Genomic DNA, 22,363 nt, shown 5'->3' with positions numbered 1-22,363 from the left:
CTCTGGCTAATGGGGAGACAACATGCAAATATGGGTGCCCAAACAATATTTCCAAGATGAATTGGAAATGATGAGCAGAGGTAAGGAATTGTATTTGTTCTTTACTAACAATGAGAAGCTGGTCCAGGATTCCCTGACTACGGGCCAGAAACTGCTCCTCATGCCATGATCTCAACCAATGTTCTGTTTTCATTTGAGACCCTTGGGCTTGAGGAAATTTTTACAGCCTTAATTCTGCCTCTACACTGGCTCCAGTAGGTTAATCCCTTAGGAACAAATTGTTCATCTCCTAGCGGGTGCTAAGTGCAAGACACTGAGGGGATTATTTTTATTTATTTTTAGAGATTTCCATGGGGTTCTCTAGGGTTGGCCTAACTGCATACATACCGGTATAAGCTACAGAAAGCACCAGGTTATCAGTCTTTCCTAAAACCTCTCTGTGATTCTTAGGGCTCTGACTCCCTGAGCTTGCCAGAATGGAGGAAACAAATGAACAAAAGAGGAAGCTCGATTTCCTGGCTGGAGGCAGCAGGTGGCACAGTGGATAGAGCTCCGGGCCTGGAGTCAGAAGGGACAAGAGTTCAAATCCAGCTTTGGACGCTTGCTAGCTGTGTGAACCTGGGAAAGGCACTTAACTTCTGTCTGCCTCACTTTCCTTAACTGAAAATGGGGAGAATAATGGCATCTACCTCTCAGGGCTGAGATATTTGTAAAGTGCTTGTCTCAGTGCCCGATACCGCGTGGCCAATGGATGAATATTTGTTTCCTTCCATGAGTGGCTCCTCTCTCTTCCCTTCCCTCCCAGCTGTCTTTTATAGTACATCCCCAATAAAGCAGAGGGGGAATAAGGCAGGGCTAACCAGTGTCTCAGTGTCCCATTTCTATGATGGAAATATCTCATCTGTATCTTGGATCTGGACTAGGACTTGGAAAAGGGATGGGACAATCAGAAATGAAAGGTATTTATTGACTTTTCATTTCAAGGGATAGTATTGTGTTCCTGGGGGACAAAGGAGCAGGCGCGGTGCTAGGAACTCTCAGAGGGCAGTGGATCTGGGATCTCATTCACCTGGAGACTGCCTCCAACAATACGGATTGCCACCCATCCATGGCTGACTTCTAGGAGGGACTCAGGAACTCATTTCACAGCCTAGTCTGTCTCCAACAGAAAGCGTCCTGGCTTGATTGCAAATAGATCAAGGCCTCAATTAGTGCAGTGAAAAATGACCACCAGGGAATGCGGAAGGAGACTCCACTGTGTCCAATACCATGGCACAGTTCTAGGCACTACTGAGCTCTGGTCTCCTTTCCGCCTTACTGTAATGAAGTAGTCCCAGAGGTGGATTGGCCTGCCACTCCGATCTTTCCTCTAGCAGGGTTCTTTGGAATTCGGTTAAAGCTCATGGACCACTTCTCAGAAAAGTATTTTTAATTACAAAGACAATCAATTGTATTGAAGTACAATTATCAAAATATTTTTTAAAGTTCATTAATGCCAGTAATATAGAAATAGGTTTTTTAAACCCATACCTTTGTCTTAGAATGGATATTAAGTTTTGGTTCCAAGGTAGAAGAGCTGTAAAGGTTGGCAATTAGGGTTAAGTGACTTTCCCAGAGTCACATAATTGCAAAGTGTGTGAGGTCGTATTTGAACCCAGGACCTCCCATCTCCAGACCTGACTCAATTCCCAGAGCAGCCTAGCTCCAATCCCACCCCCTCCACTTCACTTTCTGTGAGGATCACTCCATGAATGTATCACTCTGCTTCCAGATATTCTGGGTAAAAAGTCTATCCCTACCCCAGATGGAGCTGAGCAGAGGATAGGTGTTCTCTCCAGACCCTGAAAGCAGTGCCCCCCACTACAGAAGCCTTCTTCTCTCCTCACCACTCTACCCTGCTCTCAAAAAGGAAAAAGAGTCCTGACCTTAAGGAGCTTTACCACTTTTAATCTACTACTTTCTGTCCATTTTGCTTTCTGGGGGAGATGAATTAAATTACATTTGGCAAACACCTGTGATGTACAAGATTGTATAAAATATTGAGGGGATCGATGACAGGAGTGAGTTCTGTCCCGGAGAAACTAAAATCATTTTTCTAAAGTTACTACAGAAAACAAATTGAGAAGTTGGGAGATATACAGTGAGAAAAGCTCTCCTTTTGGAGTTAAGGGACCTAAGTTGGTTGGAATCCTGGCATTGTCACTTTCTACCTGTATGACCTTGGGCAAGTCATTTCCTTCTGGGTCTCTGTTTCCTCAACTGTAAAATGAAGGGGTTGGACTGGTTTACCTCTATGATCCTTCTAGTTCTAACTCTTTGCTTCTAAAAGTCAGCATTCCTGATTTACTATCTGAGGTTTAGATAGATGTCAGTCTAGGATAAGACTGATGCTTATTGTGGCAAGAACAAAAGGACTGAGAACAAGAAGGTTCCTGTTTTTTTTTTAATCCCAGCCCATGTAGAAAGCAAAACATTTCACCCATTTGACCCTCTGTTTCTGAATCTATGAAATAGCATGTACTATATATATATAGTACTATATATATATACTATATATATATATATATATATATTTGTACTATAGTAGTAAGCAGCTTTTCTAGAACACTTTAAGGTTTATAAAGCACTTGACAAAATTTCATTTTGATGACAACTCTAGCAGGTAGGTGCTATTTTTATCCCCATTTTACAGATGAGGAAAGTAAGGCAGTTATTTTCTCCAGAAAGGAAAAGCCAGCAGTTAAGTGTCTCAAAAGCCTGATTTGAATTCAGGTTTTTCTTACTCCAGGCTCTACTGGTCCACCTAGCTGTCTCTAATAATCTTTACCTCATTGTCTCCTGGGGAAGCTCCTTTCCTTCCTGAAGCCTGATTTATAAAGGAAACCAAGAAACCTTTCCTTAGAGACTAACAAATTCAGTGTGCTTGAGTGGAATGGGATCCAGGCTTTCCCCCAAGGTGTCACCCCCAAGTTCAGGATCCAGACTGATGCAGCCTTTTATAGCAGAATAGAAAAAGTTTCTAGAACTTCATCCATGAAGCAGAGTAGAAAGCAGGAGGAGTTTGGTCTATTCCAGGAGAGATGGGCTGGGGAATAAAAGCTGTTCTCTGGGAGGAAGCGGGGATGCAAACCCTCCTCCTCTTCCCCTTTCTCCTCTCCTCCTTTCCTTTTGCTGCCTCCTTATCTCTCTACAAATATTTCCTTTATTTGTTCTTTCCAAATCATCACCACCTCTCTGGGAGTGCTCCTTTCCCATTCTCTTTCCTTAAAATTTCTTCTCTTCCCTGTCCTCTCCGCCCCATTAGGACCTTTTCCTTCTTGCTTCGCACTCTCCGTCCACCAGGGGGAGCCCTTTGCCTGTAGAAGCACGCCCCATTCTTCAAAGTCTTCCTAGCCCAGTGGTCCAGGGTTTGTTTTGACCCATCATTCCTCATTTACCTTGTAGGGCAGAGGTGATTGTTTCCCCCTTTCTCTTCCGTGGCTACTACCCGCTTGGCTTTTGTGTTTCGGCACTGAGTTCAATAACTCAAGAATCCCTTTGGTTGGGTGAGGATGTTGTTCCCCTGTGTCATCCATCTCCTGCGCTACTTGGGGCACACCTGACATCCTCCCCCACTCCGGGCCTCTCATCCCCTTTTCCAACACCCCTTGGGAACCGACCTGTTTTTACACCCCGCTGTTTCCGCCAAGCTCCCACCCGCCCTGATCCAGTACCCCTCCTGCTCCCTGTGCAGCCACAGGTGTGCTGCCTTTTCCAGCACCCAGGCTCTCACCTTTCTTTCATTTTCGGGTATTATGTCCCTTCCACACACACACACCCCTTTACACACAAAGAGCTCACACATATACAGCCTTTATATACATACCACTTACATATGTCCTTTACATATGTGCCTTTACACACACACCTTTTACATATACACACACCCTCTTTACACACACATCCTACACTTGCCCTTTACACATAACCCTTGTACACTTACACATACACACAGCTCCTTTTTATCCGTTACACACACCCCTACCATGCCCTCTACACATGCCTCTCACAGTTGTGGTTACACACCTGCCCTTTCTAATGCCCCTTACACACACACACACACACACACACACTCTGCTTACACATGCACCTCTTACACATGCCCTTTATACAAGCCTCCATGCCGTACGACGCCCCCCTTACACATCCACCCACCTTTTATCTAAACACCTCTTACACATGCCCTTTACACACACAAACACACACATTCGCGCGCGCGCGCGAGCACTCCAGTTCCCCAGGGCTCCAATGGTATGCCCCCCTGCCCACTGCCTACTGCCCGCTTCCTGATACTGCGCTGGACGCCCCGCTGCAGTTCTCCCGGCTGCCCACCGGGTGTCGCCCCGCGCCTCCCCGGGCCCTCTCTCTCCTCCCTCCCTCTCTGGCTCCCCAGCTCTCTTGCTCGCTCGCTCTCTCGCTCGCTGGGGCCGGACACAGACTGCCTTCAGCTGCCGGCGGATCGGGCTGGAGCCGCGGCGGCGGCTGCTGCGGAAGAGGGGGGGAGGGAGAAGGAAAACAACCGCCCAGAAGCCGGCAGACCCGTCGCGCGGCCCCCAGCCCAGCCCCCCGGAGTTCGGACCCTCTCAGGTAGGGCAGCCGCCCCCGCGCCCCAGCCTCAGACCTTCACCGCCTGCGCCTGAGAGGTTCCCCGAGTTCCACCTGTGCGGGGTACCCCGACCCGCGCCCTCCTACCTCGCCACCCCTCCCCACTTCTGCCTGCCCGCATCCTTCCCTCCCCTCCTTTCTGCCCCGTGTCCCTGCATCTCCATCGTCTCCTCTCCCTGGCATCCCGTCCCCTGCATCCCTTCCCTGCTCATGCCCCCGAAGCCCCATCCCCTGCGTCTTCATCTTCTGTTCTTGGCCCCCTATCCCTCTGCACCCTTAGTCCCTACCCTCCCGACTCCCTTCTCCACCCCTGTCTCCTGCATCCTTATTTCCAGTTTTCAGAACCCTCTTCATCTAGTCCTGACCCCCCAACCCTCTAGGTCCCCATCTATCCTACCTCACCCCCCCAAACTCCTTACTATGGGCCCCCTTTCCTAATTCCTGCCTTCTTTCTTTCTGTCCCCCAACACAGGCTCTTCTCCCATACCTTATCTGCCTCTGCTTCTCTGATCAGGATCTATCCCCCTTCCCTCATTTCCTCCTCAGCCCAATAACCCCGTACCCCCAGTAAGACTCTTTTTCTGTCCTATATGCTTCTCCTCTTCCCTTTTCTACCCTCCTCTACCTTCTGGATTCCATCCACCAATCATTCACTCCCCCGCCCCCCAAACTACCTTGTGTATCTCTGGGGAAGCCCAGCATCCTACTAGCACTGACTTCTCCTAGATCAATTGTGCCCCCCCCCCCATCCCCAGTTTACCAGAACCCAAATTCTGGAATGAGAAGTGAGGGAGAAACTCCAGAAACCTGCAGTGGGGTGTGTGTGTGCGTGTGTGTGTGTGTGTGTGTGTGTGTGTGTGTGTGTATGGGGTGCTGATTTAGATTCACTCCAGTGAGGCACAAACAGTGCTGTGAAGCTGGAATTGGTTCAGGCCTGGGGAGACAGAGAGAGGGAGAGAAAGAGAGAGTGAGAGAGAGAGAGGGGTGTGTGTGTGTGTGTGTGTGTGTGTGTGTGTGTGTGTGTTCTGGTGGGGGAGGTGAGATGGGAGGTGGGGATCAGGGAGAAAGAGATTTCTTGCTGGGGTTGGGGTTTCAAAACACTTGAAATGCTTATGTCTCCCCTGGATCTCTGACAGCTCAAGTCAGGAGGGGAGGAGTTGGAGAGAAGCAGGGAAGAGAGTTGACCAAGGCATTGGAGGTTGGGGAGGGAGGGAGGGGTAGGAGCAGAGTTATCTGGGTGCCTCTGACTGGCAGGAGCTAAAGTCATGCAGGCTAAGATTTCTCCCATCCGGACCTCTAGCTGTAGAGATCTTGGCATCTGTTCTCTACGCTGCCATCTTCCTCTCAGTGCCTGCTGTCTGGTTGCCACGCTGGTGCCACCTCTCTGGCTCCCTCCAGTGGCTCTCCAGAGCATGTGTTTGAGTGGCTCAGGTTGCTTGGAAGGGGGAGTGGGATGCTGTGCCAGCGCTCTCCTTGGGGGCTGGGGACACCTGTGCTTCCTGGTGTTTTAAGAATGAGCGGGATGGGACTTCTTCCTCTTTCCCAGACACGTGCCTCAGCCTCAGCAAAGGAGACAGTTTCCCAATAGGAGCAAAGAGAGAACGCTTCACTCTACCTGTGGGTTACTTGGGTGGTGGAAACACTCGGTCCACACCTGGAAACAGTTGGATGAGCATTGGCCTGGGCCAGAAGCTGTCCCTTGGGCAGTGGACACCCTACGGCTCCAGGGAAGACGTGAACTTCTGCCTTGTCTTGGGGATCTTGTGGAGTGGTTGGTGGGAGGTAGGGAGGAGTTGACTTCTCTAGTCTCACAAAGCAGGAGGGGACCACTGAGGTCTTCCAGCTCAGCTTCCTTCCTGAAGTTGCAGCTCGTTCCTCATAATTAATCAGGCTTCGTATTTTCTCTTGCTGGCTGGAAGTGTTCCTCAAGGTCATGACCCTTTGGAGAATTAATCTAAAATGCACACATGACAGTGGCTGGGTTTGTTTAATTTTTTGCCTTTTATTCCATTTCTGTTGATCAAGCCTTCTCCTGGGAGCCAAGGCCTCAGCTCTCCCATCTTCCTTTCCCTCCTCCTTTCCCCTAAGCCAGCCTTATCCACTGGTTCCCTAAAGTCCCTGTGCCTGCTGTCCCAGGGAGATGATGAATGGTGGGGTTACCCACCTGTCCACAGCTGGTTCCCTCAGGGACCAGGCTAGATGGAGTACTAGGCCTTTGAGCTCTCTGTGGGAGGGAAACAATGTTGATGCTAGTAGGAGACAAGTAAAGATTGAGAAAAGCTTCAATTCTCTCTGTCCTTTGAATTCTATTGAAGGTCCCTCTGCCCTGAAATTCCTCGTGCCTCTTTCCCAGTCTGGCCAGTCTGGCAGAGAGAGACAGACAGAAAGAGAAAGCCAGACAGACACAGAGAGAAGGAGAGGGGAAGGGGAAGGGATGGAGTTGTTGTTCTTTTAATCATTTGGGAAAAGGAGAGAACTTTTGTTTAAAAAAGAGAAGAACTGATAGAAGACCCTGAGCACAGCAGCAGTAGAGCTGAAGAGTAGTGAAGTCCCTCCGGGAGATATAGAAGAGGACCCTGGAGAGCTACCAGAGTTTCTCCCTACTAGAAAAAAAAAACAAAACAACAAAAATCTCCATACAAGTTGTAAAATGATGCTGCTGACCAACTCAGGTTGCAACCCATTGCAGAAGCAGTTGGAAGTGATACCAGGGAGATAGGAAATATTGGAGGTGTCTGGAATTCCTGGAGAGAGGAGGGAACTAGAGGCAGGTAAGTGATGCAGAGGATAGAACACTGGGCCTCGAGTCAGGAAGATCTGAATTCAGATAGTCACTTAAGTCTTGTTTGCTTCAATTTCCTCAAGTTTAAACTGAGGATAAGAACAGCACCTGCTTCCCAGGGTTGTTGGGAAGATTAAATGAAATATTGGAAAGACCCTTAGCAAAATGCCTGACACATCAAAGGTGCTATATAAATGTTTTTTCTCCCCTCCCCATACCCTGCAAAAAAAAATGTTTAGGAGGCTGGAGATGAGTGGGTAAATTGTGATTTGGGAGAGAATATCTTGCTATTTCTGCAAAACAGTACCTTACCTTGTGTAACACCTTTCACAAAGCTTTCAGGTATGCCATTTTATTTGTTCTTTTCTGCAAACCTGTGAAACAGTCAATGTAGATTTTAATTATACCTTTTTTTAGATGAGGAAAGTAAGGTTCAGGCAGAAGCTCACACCCAGGAGTGCAGAAGGCTCAGTTAGAAGCTTCCTTAGAGGCCATTCTTATCTCCAGCCCAGCTCAAACCCATCTTTGCAAACACTTGAAGCCCAGTGCTTTTCTCAGGACCTTGCCTCTCCATTCTGCTCCCCAGATGTACTAGACCCAAGTTACCCTTAGCTACTAACTACTATACTTGACAAGTTCATTCACTGATTCAATAGCCACTCTCTTCCTTCCCCCCCCCCCCCCTGTCCATCTCCATTTATCTCTTTCTGGCTCAAAACTTACCTTTTTCAAAATTGTCAAGCATCCTGACTGACGGTCTAACTTCAGTATTGCTCCTATCTGTGTCCCTTTACATGTTTAAAACTGCTTTACTGACATACAGATAATGAGTGTCATTTTACTTTCAAATGTCTCTAATTTTTAGAAACTTTTTCCTCAGGTAAGGTCTTCCTTCTTTCTCTCTTTCTTTTTTCTTTTACTTTCTCTCTCTCTTTTTTTTCTTTCTTTCTTTCTCTTTCTTTCTTTCTTTCTTTCTTTCTTTCTTTCTTTCTTTCTTTCTTTCTTTCTTTCTTTCTTTCTTTCTTTCTTTCTTTCTTTCTTTCTTCTTCCTTCCTTCCTTCCTTCCTTCCTTCCTTCCTTCCTTCCTTCCTTCCTTCCTTCCTTCCTTCCTTCCTTCCTTCCTTCCTTCCTTCCTTCCTTCCTTCCTTCCTCCTTCTTTCCTTTTCATCTATCTCCAATTAATTTCAAATGCATTGTTGTTGTTCAGTCATTCAGTCATGTCTGACTCTTCATGACCCATGGATCAAAGCATGCCAATACTGTGCATGGGGTTTTCTTGGCAAAGATATTAGAGTGGTTTGTCATTTCCTTCTCCAAATGCATTTACTAAGTGCCAATATGTGCAAGGTACATACTGCCTTCAGACCCCTGCTTCCTTTTATTTCTAAGCTGGTTCTTTTTAGCTCATTAAATGTTTCTACTGCTATACCCAGGTCATCCTGGCTGATAACCTTGGAACCATAGTTGAACTTCTTCTTTCCTATCAACAAGTCCTGCTATGTTTTCCCTTCAGCATCTCTTGAATCTCCATTCTTATAACTACCACTATGCAGTTGAGACTCTGACTAAATGACTACAGTAGTTTCCCCAGTGATCTCCTTTTGCCTCCAGCCTTTCTTCCAGCTCACTCCACACCACTGCCAGATTAATTTTCCTAAAACTCTGCTATTGACAATTTGTTTTCTTGCATGAAGACTTCAGTGCTTCCCTATTGCTTAATGGATGAACTTTTAATTCCTTAGTCTAGCATTCAAGGCCCCCCATAAGAAAGTTCCTCACCTACTTGTTCCCTATGGCCTCCTCACTGGCTCCTTAAAATGCTTTGTGCTTTTACAGAGTGTAACAGAAGCTCAGTAGATAGAGACACCTAATATGTACCTGAGTAGGAATCCCTTTGATATTACATCCCCAACAAGCTGGTCTTTTTAAAATTTAATTTAATTTTTATTATCATGTAAAACACACTTCCATATTGGTCACTGTTATAAGAGCTCACTCATACAAAACCAACCCCCCCAAATAAAACCATAGATACTTTGATGTGGAAGATAGTATGCTTTGATCAACATCCATCCAACTCCAAGAGTTCTTTTTCTGGAGGTGGATGACATTCCCTGTCATACGTCTTTCAGGAGTGTCCCAAATCATTGTATTGCGGAGAGCAGTCAAGTTTTCACAGTTGATCATCATACAATATTGCCAAACCAGTCTTTACTTGAAGGCCTCCAGTGAGGGAGAACCCCCTGCCTCTGGAGGTAGCCTTTCTACTTTTATATTACTCTGATTTGTAGGAGGGCAGCTAGGTGAATAGAGCACTGGGCTTGGAATCAGAAAGACTCTTCTTCCTGAGTTCAAATCTGGCCTCAGATACTTACTGGCTGTGTTATGCCAGTCACTTAGTCTTGTTTGCCTCAGTTTCCTCATCTGTAAAATGAGCTGGAGAAGGAGATGGTCAGCCCCTTGAGTATCTGTTCCAACCAACCCCCAAATGGGGTCATTAAGAGTTAGACAGGACTCAAACAACTGAACAACAAGAGTTTTTTAGAAAGTATTTCTTTGGTAAGGATAGGGTAACACAGAAGCCTGTGCCTTTCAGTACAATCAGTCAACCAATTATTCCACCCAATTAATGTAACTTACAATATGATATATGCCCCGATTTTCTTATCAGGTGAGAACACCTCTTTGATTGAACTATAGAATCATTGAAGACAAAAACAGATGTGAACAATTCCTAAACACCTCATTTTAATCAATCAACCAAACAAAGGCAAAACTCTGTGTGAAAAAGTCCTTAATCATTGGAAGGGAGTGAAATGCTTACAACTATTGGATTAGATGAAATGAAATGATGCTACAGAGAAAATATATTGGAGTTGCTTGAAGAGAATTGGTTAAAACCCTGTGGGGCTTGAATAAAAATAGCAAACCAGTTTGGAATCCAGGATTCCAGTAGCAGCACCAGTCAAGTCCTTCAGAGGGAATCACTTAGGGGAGAGAAGAGAGTTTTTGTTTTCCCTTTTCCTCCCTTGCCCAAAGGAAGGGATAAAAAGTGTTCCAGGAAGAGCAAGTGTTAATACCATTGTCAGCAGCAGGGGCTTGCCATGGATAGATGGAGTATGCATTTTTAAAAGCACCTACAATGTGCCAGGCATTTTATGAATATTATTTCATTTGATCAGCTGTTGTGTCCTGGGCCCTCCTCTCCCTCTACACTACTGCATTTGGTATTCTCATCAGTTCCCATGGATTTAATTACCGTCTCTGTGCTGGTGATTCTCAGATCTACCTAGCCTGGCCTAATCTCTCTGCTGATCTCCATTCTTGTATATCTAACTACATTTCAGTTCAGAAATTGATGTCCAGTAGACGTCTTAAAATCATGTCCAAAAGAGAACTCATTATCTTTCCCCTCAAACGCTCCCCACCTTTTGCCTCCCTATTACTGTAGAAGGCAATACCATTCTCCCAGTCCTTCGGGTTCCCAAACAAGGAGTCATTGGATTTCTTACTAATACTCATTGCCCATATCCAAAATATTGCCAAGGCCTGTGCTGTTCCCCTTTGCAATATCTTTTGAATACTCCCCCTTCTCTCCTCTGACATTCCTACCACTCTGGTGCAGGCCCTTATCATCTCATGCTTGGATTGTTGCAGTTGCCTGCTGGTGGGGTGGTCTGTCTGCCTCAGGTGTCTCCCCACTTCCATCCATCTTCTATTCTGTCGCCCAAGTGATTTTCCTAAAGTGCAGATCTGATCATGTTACCCCTTACTCAATAAACTTCAGTGGCTCCCTGTTGCCTCCAGGATCAAAAAGAAATCACTCTGTTTGACATTCAAAGCCTTCCTACCTTTTCTGTCCTGGTACACCTTACTCCCCAGAATGTACTCTTTGATCCTGCAGTACTGGCTCCTGGCTGTTTCACAAACAAGACACTCCATCTCTTGGCTGTGAGTATTATCTCTGACTGTCCCCCATGCCTGGAATGCTTTCCCTTCTTGGCTTTGACTACCAGCCTCCTGGTCTTCCTTAAGTCCCAACTACAACCCCACCCTCTAGAAGAAGCCTTCCCCATCCCTTCTTAATTCTGATGCCTTCTTTCTGTTAGTTATTTTTCTATTTATCCTATATGTAGCTTGTGTTGTATGTATTTGTTTGCATATTGCCTCCTCCACTAGATTGTAAGTTCTTTGAGTTCTGGGATTGTCTTTTCTCTCTTTTTTTTTTATCCCCAGCACTTAGCACAGTGTTTGGCACAGAGCAGGCTCATAATAAGGGTCTATTGATTAATTTATCCTTACAATAACCTTGGGGGTGCTATTATTAAACCTACTTTGCCACTGAGAAAACGGAGGCAGAGAGAGGTAGGTGACTTGTCCAGGGTCCCATAACTAGTTAATATCAGATATGAACTCAAGACATATTAACCGCAGACCTAGTGCCACCAAGCTTCCTCTATAGGAAACTAGGTACATCAAAGAAAGGCAGCTTTAAGATTCTATGGCAGCCTTGACCCTGGAAGCCCAGGAAAAAATATAACTCAGGGGAATATAGTGAGGACTCCAGGAAGGGAGAAAAAGACTTTCATCCCATGAGGAGTAGGGAGTAGGGAGGTCCTTTTACCAAACATGCTCTCTAAGCTTGAGCCCACTTTACCCAGGAGTGTGTGTGTGTGTGTGTGTGTGTGTGTGTGTGTGTATGAAGGGTGGCGTGTTTTGGGTGCTTCAGTCCTTGCTGTATCTTCTCAGTAAATAACCCCTTATTAAAACTAATTGATGCTAATTGATTAAACAACATTGGAAAGCACAAATATGTGTGTTCCTGAGAAATACAGACACCCCAACCTCTCAGGGCCACTTCTAGAATCCTGTGGGGAGTCAGTTGCCTTCTGGGGCTCAGTGCTGCTGAGGGGAAGGGGAACAAGTCCAGAGACTATGCACTGCTTACATCAAGGGGAAAGCTGTTTCTCCTGATGTTAGACAGGCTTTGACCCAAGACTCAGCTTAGGATCATGGAAAGCAAGTGAAACACCGTGTGCTGTACACAATACTTTTAGCCTTTGACGGACACACTATCTATCTCTTCCATGAGTGAACTCCACTAATGGTAGGGACTATTCTGCATAGCTTTTGTCCATGCCCTTCTGTAAGACCCACACAGGCAGGCAGTAGGTTCAACTAGGGCAGAGAGGGCCCTCTTCCAGATTGCTTGATATAGGATGGATACTAATGGAACCCAAAAGCTGTTCATCCTTTAATTCTTGCTCTCTGGTCATACAATGTAGGTCTTAATCCTGGCATTGCTACTTGTCACTTGTGTGACCTTGGGCTAGTCACTTCCCTCTTTGGGGCTCATTTTTCTAAACTAGAATGAAGCTGTTAGACTAATTTCTAAGGGCCCTTCTAGCTCTAGAATGAATGAATTAATGGAGTATTTAAGTACCTACAATGTTTAAGTTACTGTACTAGGCACTGGGGATATAAACAGAACAGTAAAACTGTCTGTGCTCTAAGGGAGCTCACCTTCTCCAACCTGGGTACTGGTGGGCTTGGGGAGGAGGGGAGGATTGAGTAAGGGGGGAAGGGAGAGGAGAGAGGAAGAGGGAAAGAGGGAGAGAGAGAAAGAGAGAGAGAGGAGAGGAGAGGAGAGGAGAGAGAGGGAAAGAGAGACAGAGGGAGAGAGACAGAGGGAGAGAGACAGAGAGGGGGAGAGAGAGAGAGACAGAGACAGAGACAGAGACAGAGACAGAGAGAATATATAGAATATATAGACAGTTTTAGCTGCAAGTCAGATGGAATGGTATAATGGTCTTATGGCACTTTGGGCATGGTGGCAAAGCATAGGGCAATTGCTCTTCTTCAAAGTTATTATTTGGTGTTACTAGTTTCCAGGGTTCTTGGGCTCAGGAAGAGTCTGAGGGGAGATGATGATCATGGTGGTGATGGTGGCTTCACTTTCCTGTCACATCTGTTTTGTGTCTTTCCCTTGTGGTACTCCACTGTTTCAGCTAGGCTGGCATACCTGCTCTTTGAGTGGCAGCTGGTTGCCAGGTGATGAGGTTGGCTGGCCTCTTCTCTATAGGAGATGCTTCCCAGATAATAGCTATTAAGGCTAGCTTTATGATCTTGATGTTGATGTCTTTTTCACGGTGTCTCCATTGGTAACAAGTTATGACTTACTTATGCCCACCCTGTGCCTCTCCATGGCCATTTAAGTTGCCCTCTGCATGTGACATTCAGTGTAGCTGGCAGACCCTCTCTGCTTGGACCAATTGTATCCTTTAAGGTCCAGACAAATTTGAGCTTTCTCTGTGAACCTTTGCAGATGTTGTTTTATCTCTCTGTCTTTTTTACATCCCTCTTCTTCCACCTGTTGCCCTTTGGAACTCAGCATATATCAGCTGCTGGTATTTGTTGCCTTTTCAAGTGTATATGCCTTGTTTCCTCAGCCAGATTCCTTGAGGACAGCCATGGTACATTATTCTTCTTAGTTGTTACTCAGTAATGATTTGCTTGGCTGTTGTAATTCAATCATTCAGTCTTGTCTGCCTCTTATGACCTCATTTAGGATTTTTTCAGCAAAGAAACTGGAGTGGCTTGCCTTTTCATTTTTTAGTTCATTTTACAAATGAGGAAACTGAAGTAAACAGGGTTATGTGACTTACCCAGGGTCACACAGCTAGTAAGTATCTGAGACCAGATTTGAATTCAGGAAGATGAGTTTTCATGACCTGAGGCCCAACACTCTATCCACTTCATCCCCTAGCTATCCATTTGTTTGTTTGCATTTTCATTCCAGTGTTTTAAGATCCAACATAGCTGAGCACGGTGGTGCATACTTGTAAAGCTATGATTGGTGGATTACTGGAGCTCAAGAGTTCTGAGCTACAGTAGAGCTAAGCCAATTGGGCATCTTCAGTAAACCCAGCATCAATATGGAAAACAGGAGTAAAGCACTCCCAGAGTGACCAGGTCAGAAATGGAGCAAGTTAAAGCTCCTGTGGGGATCAGTAATGTGATTGGTTGTGTGAGTAGCTTCAGTACTTCCAAGCCTGGGTAGTGGTGGAGGGTTGGGGAGAGTAAGATTAACACAGAGAGAGAGAGACAGTCAGACAGACAGACAGACAAAGAGAAGAGAGATAGAGACAGAGAGAAAAGAGAGTCAGAGAGAAGAGAAAGAAAGGAGAGATAAAGAGTCAGAGAGAGAGACAGATAGAAGAAAAAGAGACAGAGAAGAGACAGAGAAGAGAGAGAAAATAGATAGATAGAAAGACAGAGAGAAAGAGACAGAGACAGAAAAAAGAGAGACAGAAAGACAAAGAGAGAAAAGAGAGGCAGAGAAGAAACAGAGAAAAGAGACAGAGAGATAGAGATAGAGATGGGGGGGTGGAGAGAGACAGAGAGAAAAGAGAGAGAGAACAAGAGAAAAAGAGAATCAAATGATCTAATGCAAAAGAAAGCCAAGCTTCCCTCAAACTCCTTCAAACTAAGGCAGAAATGAGGGGTATCCATGTTTATTTTACAAAAGGATTCACCGTAGGCCTTCCTTAAATAGCCAGCAACTATTCAACTCAGTTCAATTCAAGAAAACATTGATTAAGGGCTTCCTGTGTACAAGGCATTTTGCTCAAAAAGACAAAAGAAACAGTACCTGCTGTTAAAAAGCTTACAATCCATTTTAGGGTTATAACAAATAAATACACAGAGAAATAAATATAAAATATCCACAATTGTATTTGAAGTAATTTCAAGAGGAAGAATATTTTATAATACCCTTATCTTCTAACTTAGAATCAATATTAAGCATCAGTTCTAAGACAGAGGAGTGTTAGGGCCTAGACCAAAAGGGGGGCTAAGTGACTTGCTCAGGGTCATACAGCTAGGAAGTGTCTTAGGTCAGATTTGAAACCAGGTCTGTCCAACTTGAGGCCTGAAACTGTCCATTGAACTGCTTAGCTGCCCTGATGGGCATTTAAAATATGATCATACACACTTTTTAAACTATGTTTGAATATACTATCAGAAATCAATCAGTGGATATTTTTACACACCATATTATGTGAGCCACATTATGTTAGAGACTGTGGGCCATGCAAAAAAGCTCTTATTTCTTTAGAATTTTGAGGTTTATAAACAGGCACCCTAGAACAGAAGTCTCCAGGTGTAACGACTTTTTGTGCCACTGGACCCAGGCTTCCAACGCCAAGAGAGTGGGACTGTCTCTGTGTATCGACTTTTCCACTTAAATCTTCATGCACAAGTGTCTTTGTGCACAAAAACACACAAAGTCAATCGTCATCCTCGGTTACTGAGAGACTACTACACCCTAGAACAACTCCATGATACAGTAGGACAAGGTTTGTTGTCCCCATTTTACAAATGAGAAAATTAAAGGGGTAGCTAGGAGCCTCAGTGGATTGAGAGCCAAGCCTAGAGACCAGAGGTCCTGGGTTCAAATCAGAACTCAAATACTTTCTAACTGTGTGACCCTGGTAAAGTCACTTAATGCTCATCACCTGGCCCTTACTGTTCTTCTGCCTTGGAACTAAATACCCAATATTGATTCTAAGATTGAAGGTAAGAGTTTAATAATTTATTTAGAATAGTATTCCATGGTTACATGATTCATGTTTTTTCCCTCCCCTCCTCCCACCCCCCTCCTAGAGCTGACACTGGGTTTTACATGTATCATTGTTCAAAACTTATTTCCAAGTTATTCATATTTGCAGTAGGGTGATCTTTTAATGCCAAAACCCCAATCATGTCCTCATTGAACCACATGATCGATCATATTTTTTTTCTATGCTTCTACTCCCACAGTTCTTTCTCCAGATGTAGATAGCATTCTTCTCATAAATTCCTCTGGATTGTCCTGGGTCATTGCATTGTTGCTAGTACAGAAGTCCATTACGTTCAGTTGTACCACAGTGTGTCAGTCTCTGTGTACAATGTTCTCCTGGTTCTGCTACTCTCACTCTGCATCACTTCCTGGAGGTCTTTCCAGTCTCCATGGAATTTCTCCTCTTTATTATTCCTTTGAGCACAATAGTATTCCATCACCAGCATATACCACAATTTGTTCAGCCATTCCCCAATCAATGGACACCCCCTCATTTTCCAATTTTTTGCCACAACAAAAGCATGAGGAGTATAAATATTTTTGTGCAAGTATTTTTCCTTATTATCTCTTTGTGGTACAAACCCAGCAGTGGTATGGCTGGATCAAAGGGTAGGCATTCATTTAAGGTCCTTTGGGCATAATTCCAAATTGCTTTCCAAAATGGTTGGATTAATTTACAATTCCATCAGCAATGTACTAGTGTCCCAATTTTGCCACATCCCCTCCAGCATTCATTACTTTCCTTTGTTGCCATATTGGCCAGTCTGTTAGGTGTAAGGTGGTACCTCAGAGTTGTTTTTATTTGCATTTCCTTAATTAAGAGAGATTTAGAACACTTTTCCATGTGATTATTGATAGTTTTTATTTCTTCATCTGAAAACTGCCTATTTATATCCCTTGACCATTTGTTACCTGGGGAATGTCTTGATTTTTGTAAATTTGACTTAGCTCCTTATATATTTGGGAAATCAAATGTTGGTTGGAGAGTTTTGTTACAAAGATTTTTTCCCAATTTGTTGCTTCCCTTCTAATTTTGGCTGCATTAGTTTTGTTTGTACAAAATCTTTTTAATCTGATGTAATCAAAATCATTCATTTCACATTTTGTAATGTTCTCTATACCTTGCTTGGTCTTAAATTCCTTCCTTTCCCACAGATCTGACAGGTATACTATCCTATGTTCACCTCATTTATTCATGATTTCATTGCCTATATTTTTAAATCATTTACTCATTTTGAATTTGTCTTGGTATAGGGTGGGAGATATTGATCTAGACCTGATTTTCCCATACTGTTTTCTAATGTTCCCAGCAGTTTTTGTCAAACAGTGAATTCTTGTCCCAAAAGCTGGGGCCTTGGGTTTATCAAACATTAACTTTCTGAGGTCATTTATCCTGAATCTATTCGGTTGATCCACCCTTCTGTCTCTTAGCCAGTATCATTGTTTTTGTTTTGATGACCACTGCTTTATAGTACAGTTTAAGATTTGGAACTGCTAGGCCCCCACCCTTCACATTTTTTTCCATTATTTCCCTTGATATCTTTGATCTTTTGTTTAGAAGGTAAGAGTTCAAAAACAAAAGAGAGAGAATTGATACACAAAGATGTTGGGAGACTTGTCCAGGGAAACACAATTTATGAGTAGCTCAATCAGAGCTTGAATCCAGGTATCCTGACTCTAAGTTCAGTCTCCTTTACATGGTATCAAATGAGAACAAAGGGGAAGCCCTTGTCCCAAAGGGGTTTATGGTCTAGTTGGGAAAGTTAGAACTCCCAGAGGCAGAACACTGAGGGAATAATTAGGTGCTGTAGTGAAAGATAGCGGCTAAAAGCTAGGGGGTTTTGTTGACTGGTGCTGGGAGCAGAGAAGTCTTTATGAAGGAGGAAGGGGTTGAAGGATCTGTCAGAATGGACAGTCAGGGCAGGAACCAATTGAGGTATTCCTCATAAGGTATAAAAGAAGACAGTGAGTAAACATTTGTTAGTCTATACTCATTTATTTTACTATGTGCCAGATACTGTGCTAGGCATGCGGAATACTAGGGGTACAAAAAGGAGGCAAAAGACAGTCCCTGACCTCGAGGAGCTCATAGTCCAAGGGAATAGTGAGGAGCGATTCTTACTTGGGGAAAAGGCTGAAGCATGAAGGAAATAAGGCTGATGGGTCTGGCAGGTCCAGAGTATAGCTCATATTGCTAGAGATAAACCACATAAACGATAACTCCTTAAGGGAAGTCCTCAATAATTTGAGAGGAAAGGGATCCTGAGATCAAAAAGCTTGAGAAGTGTAGCCCAGTGCCATTGTGTTATAGAAAAGGAAACCGAAATTCAGAGGGTTACATTTTCTAAGCTCTTCCCTTGCCAGCCTAGGCTTCCATTCTCAGAGATCAGGCAGTCAGTCAGCCAGCTAGCATTTTAAAAATACCTACTATTTCTTTGGCATTGCCCTAAACCTTGTGGATACAAAGAAATGCCCTCCTAATCTCAGGGATCTCACGGACTTAATGGGCATGCAAACCCCTAAGAACAGTGAAGTTATGTAGAGGACAAATTAAAGGTAATCTCAGAGGGATTAGGGCAGCTGGGTGGCAGATAGAATGTCAGGCCTGGAGTCAGGAAGACCTGAGTTCCGATCTGTCCTCAGATTACTTAAATTACGGTGTGACTCTGGACAAGTCACATAAACCCTATTTGCCTCAGTTTCTTCATCTGTAAAATGAGCTGGAAAAGGAAATGGCAAATCACATCAAAGTCTTTGCCAAGAAAACCCCAAATGGTTCCCAAAGAGTCAGACATGAGTAAAATGACTGAACAGCAACAGTCGCAGAGGAAAGGTACTGGGCTAGGGAAGACTTCTTGAAGAAGGGGGGACTATTGATAAGACCTGAAGGAAGCCAGGGAAGCTAGCAAGAAAGAAGTGACGAGGGAGAGCATTCCAGTGGAAATGCCCAGAGTTGGCAAGAGAAGTGTCCTATCTGAGGAAGGGCAAGGAAGGGCCAGCGTAATGGATCTTAGAATATGTGGAGGAGATGGAGGTTTGAGAAGACTGGAAAGAGGTCAGGGTCTTGCTTATGAAGGGCTTTGAGAGCCAAACAAAGGATTTTATTTTTAAGCATGGAATAATCAAAGAGGAAGCAGGACACCTGAGAATGAGGGAAGGCAAGAAAGGATGACTGTGGAGTAAATACATGTTTTGAGTGAAAGGAACAGAGTTAAGTGGGAAGAAGGCAGCAAAGGGCACTTAATAAAAGAAAATACTTTTGAGGAAGGACTTGATGATGAAGAATATATAGTGGGTGATGTTTACAAGTTGGGACTCAATATAGTTCCAATTTTCTGAATCAACAACCTATGAGAAACTCCCCTAGGTATGGTGATTTTCTTCATGTTGAGTGTGTGTGTTTTAGTGACCATTTATTTTTATGTTTTATATGTATCACAATATAATATGTAACAAAAATAATATATGATTTGTTATAAATATGTAGTCAATGATAAGAAGTATGCTTATCCAAGAGAAACAAATTCTCATATTAGCTATGTCCAAACACCTATATCTCATTCTTTCCCCCCACCTTCCTCTTACCTCTCCCAAAGAAGGCAGGTAATATGATATAGGTTGTATGTATATTATTATATAATGCATACTTCCCTGTTTGTCATATTGTGAAGCAAGATACATATTGCCTACACTAGAGAAAAATTCATGGAGGAAATAAAGTAAAGAATGGCATGTTTCTATATGCATTTAGACTCTGTTCCTTCTGTGGCAGAAGATAACCTTTATAATCCCAATTCCCTTGGAGTTGACCTTCCCTCATTGATAATAGTTAAGTCATTCACAGTTACTGCTGTTACTGTGGACAGCATTGACCTGCTTCTGCTCACTTCCCTTTGCATCACCACGTATGTTATCAGATGGATTTTTCCTTTCTTTTGTGAGGTTCTGGACTTGGTTAGTGGTTGGAAATGAGCCCCTGAGAAGGGCAAGTTCTCACCCGTAATCCCAGAGACTGAGAAGGTTGAGGATGGTGAATTACTCAAGCTCAGGCATTCTGGATCACAATGGGCTAAAGCTGATGTCCTTACTAAGTCCTGCACCAACATGGGGAGACCAGAGGAGTTGGGGGAGTCCCTAAGGAGTGATGAACCGACCTAGCCCAGAAATGTTACAGATCAAAGCTTCTGCGCCTGCGAGCAGTAGGATTGGGCTTTGAGTGACTACTATACTTCTGGACTTGGGTGAGATAGAGAGATCCAGTCTCAAAAGCAATCAATCAACCCCCCAAACCAACCCTGCCACACATGAAATTAATGGTCTTTTCTCTCTCTCTCTCTCTCTCTCTCTCTCTCTCTCTCTCTCTCTCTCTCTCTCTCTCTCTCTCTCTCTCTCTCTCTGTATGTGTGTGTGTGTAGTTCTTCTCTATTCCTTTTCCCTCAAGAAGCAGTCTGAGATATAGTGATAGAGGTGAACCTGGGAGCAGGAGAGACTTGGTTTTAAATCAGGGATTCTTTTTTTAATTAAAAAATTAATTAATTCATTAAGAATATTTTCCATGGTTACATCATTAAATCAGGGATTCTCAACTTTTTTGTTTTTTGTTTTTATTTTTTGGCATCATACACTTCTTTGGCAGTCTGGATAAGCCTCTGAATCTCTTCTCAGAATCATATCTATTGGCTACATTCATAATGGAATCAAATGCTAAATTTCATTTAGAGATTAGTGAAAATGCAAATTTAATTCTCCCTCTTTCATTTTCCTATTCCCATATCATTCTGCAGTCCATAGGTTATGAATCTTTATTTTAAATCTTTCTGAAGCTCACTAATTTTCAAGGTATAGACAAGTCTCTTAACTTCTCTAAGCCTCAGTTTCCCCATCTGTAAAATGGGGATAATGATACATGTAGTTTCAATCTTGCAGGGTTGTTATGAAGATTAATTTAAATAATATAAAAGGTATTTATATTAAGTCATGCATTACTATGACCCTCCTGAATTCTCTCTTGTTCTTAAAGAACCAAATTTCTTTTTCTCTGAGTCCAGGATAAAGGTGGCATGGACTTGGGCAGAACAACATCAGTGCCCAACAAGGTATTTGTGGTGGGAATTCACAGAATCACAGGGTTTAGATCTCAGAGAGAGGGATCTTGTTTTTCTATCCTCCTGGTTTTATAGATGAGGAATCTGACATCCACAAAGATAAAGGAGTTTGAAGAATATCAGGTTCTTTTTTTAAAAATCCTTACCTTCTGTCTTAGAAATAATGCTGTGTATTGGTTTGAAGGCTTAAGAATGGTAAGGACTAGGCAATAGGTATTAGGAGATTTGCCCAGGGTCACACAGCTACAGAGAGCCAGAGGCCAAGATTTGAACCTAGGACCTCTTATTTCCAGGCCTGGCACTCCATCTACTGAGCCAACTACCTGTCCCTGGTCCTTTAGAATATGAGAACAAGAATGGACCTAGAGGCCACATCATTGAACCTCCTTCTCTTATAGGTGAGGTGGGGAGAAGCTCAAAGTTTTCCCAAAGTTGCACCCCCAGGACTGTGATCCAGGTTTCCAGGCCTCCAGGCTCTCCATCAAATGCTTTTCCTACTCTAGTTCTTAGCCTTTCTCTTTAGGAGTATAGTATAAACATTAAAAGAGACACCTGAAGAGGTCACCTAACTCATTCCCAATCTCCACACAGAATGGCACCTACATTAAATTTGCTAATGGTCTTAAGGGATTTTTCTGTCCCCAGTCAAGTGGTAAAAATTCAGTCTTCTGCCTGTAATATTTGCTGGTCCTGGGCTTTTCTAGGGACTCCTACTTTCATCCAACCAACCCATCTTTTCTGGTTCTCTAGCTCTCTGGGCAAGGAACCAATGCAATCTAACGCACATTCATTAAGCATGTACTGTGTGAAGAGTGCTGCCAGTCCCTGGGAGGGCAAAGTTTCAGTAAGCTTGAGTCCATACCCTAATTGAGCTTAAAGTCAAGTAAGGGGCCTGAATATGACCATCATTAAAGTACAGAAAGTGTGCTGAATTCAGTCAAATGGCCTGAGTTCTAATTCCATCTCCAATACTTAGTACCTATGTCATTGGGGGAAATTCACCCAACTCCTGACAAGTCCTCATTTGTCAAATGATGGGATTAGACGAGATGGCTTCTGATGCCAGCTCCAGAGCTCCCTGTGATCCTATGAATATTGCATGGCAAGTACATGAGAGCTGTGCGAAACAAAGTGCTCTCTGAGGACTGAGTGGGAAGGGCATTATTAGACACTGGAGAAAGATTCTTAGTAGAGCTGGCATTTGATTGAGTG

At 43.8% G+C, this 22,363-nt stretch overlaps 1 protein-coding gene across 4 annotated transcripts in view; it reads left to right on the top strand.

The window, feature by feature from the left end:
• The first annotated feature begins 4,328 nt into the window (after window positions 1-4,328).
• The window catches only part of GRIK4 (glutamate ionotropic receptor kainate type subunit 4), a 787,563-nt gene continuing 769,528 nt past the window's right edge, over window positions 4,329-22,363 (top strand). For all 4 annotated transcript variants that reach the window (XM_056794213.1, XM_056794214.1, XM_056794211.1 and 1 more), the window contains exon 1: window positions 4,329-4,626. The gene's annotated coding sequence lies outside the window, so the exon portion shown is untranslated. The remainder of the gene's footprint in view (window positions 4,627-22,363) is intronic.

Source organism: Monodelphis domestica, chromosome 4 (assembly GCF_027887165.1).
Source record: "Monodelphis domestica isolate mMonDom1 chromosome 4, mMonDom1.pri, whole genome shotgun sequence".
In the NCBI taxonomy this organism is placed as follows: Eukaryota; Metazoa; Chordata; class Mammalia; order Didelphimorphia; family Didelphidae; genus Monodelphis; species Monodelphis domestica.
The sequence above is the reverse complement of the archived record's forward strand: the minus strand, read 5'-3'. Positions and strand labels throughout refer to the sequence as shown.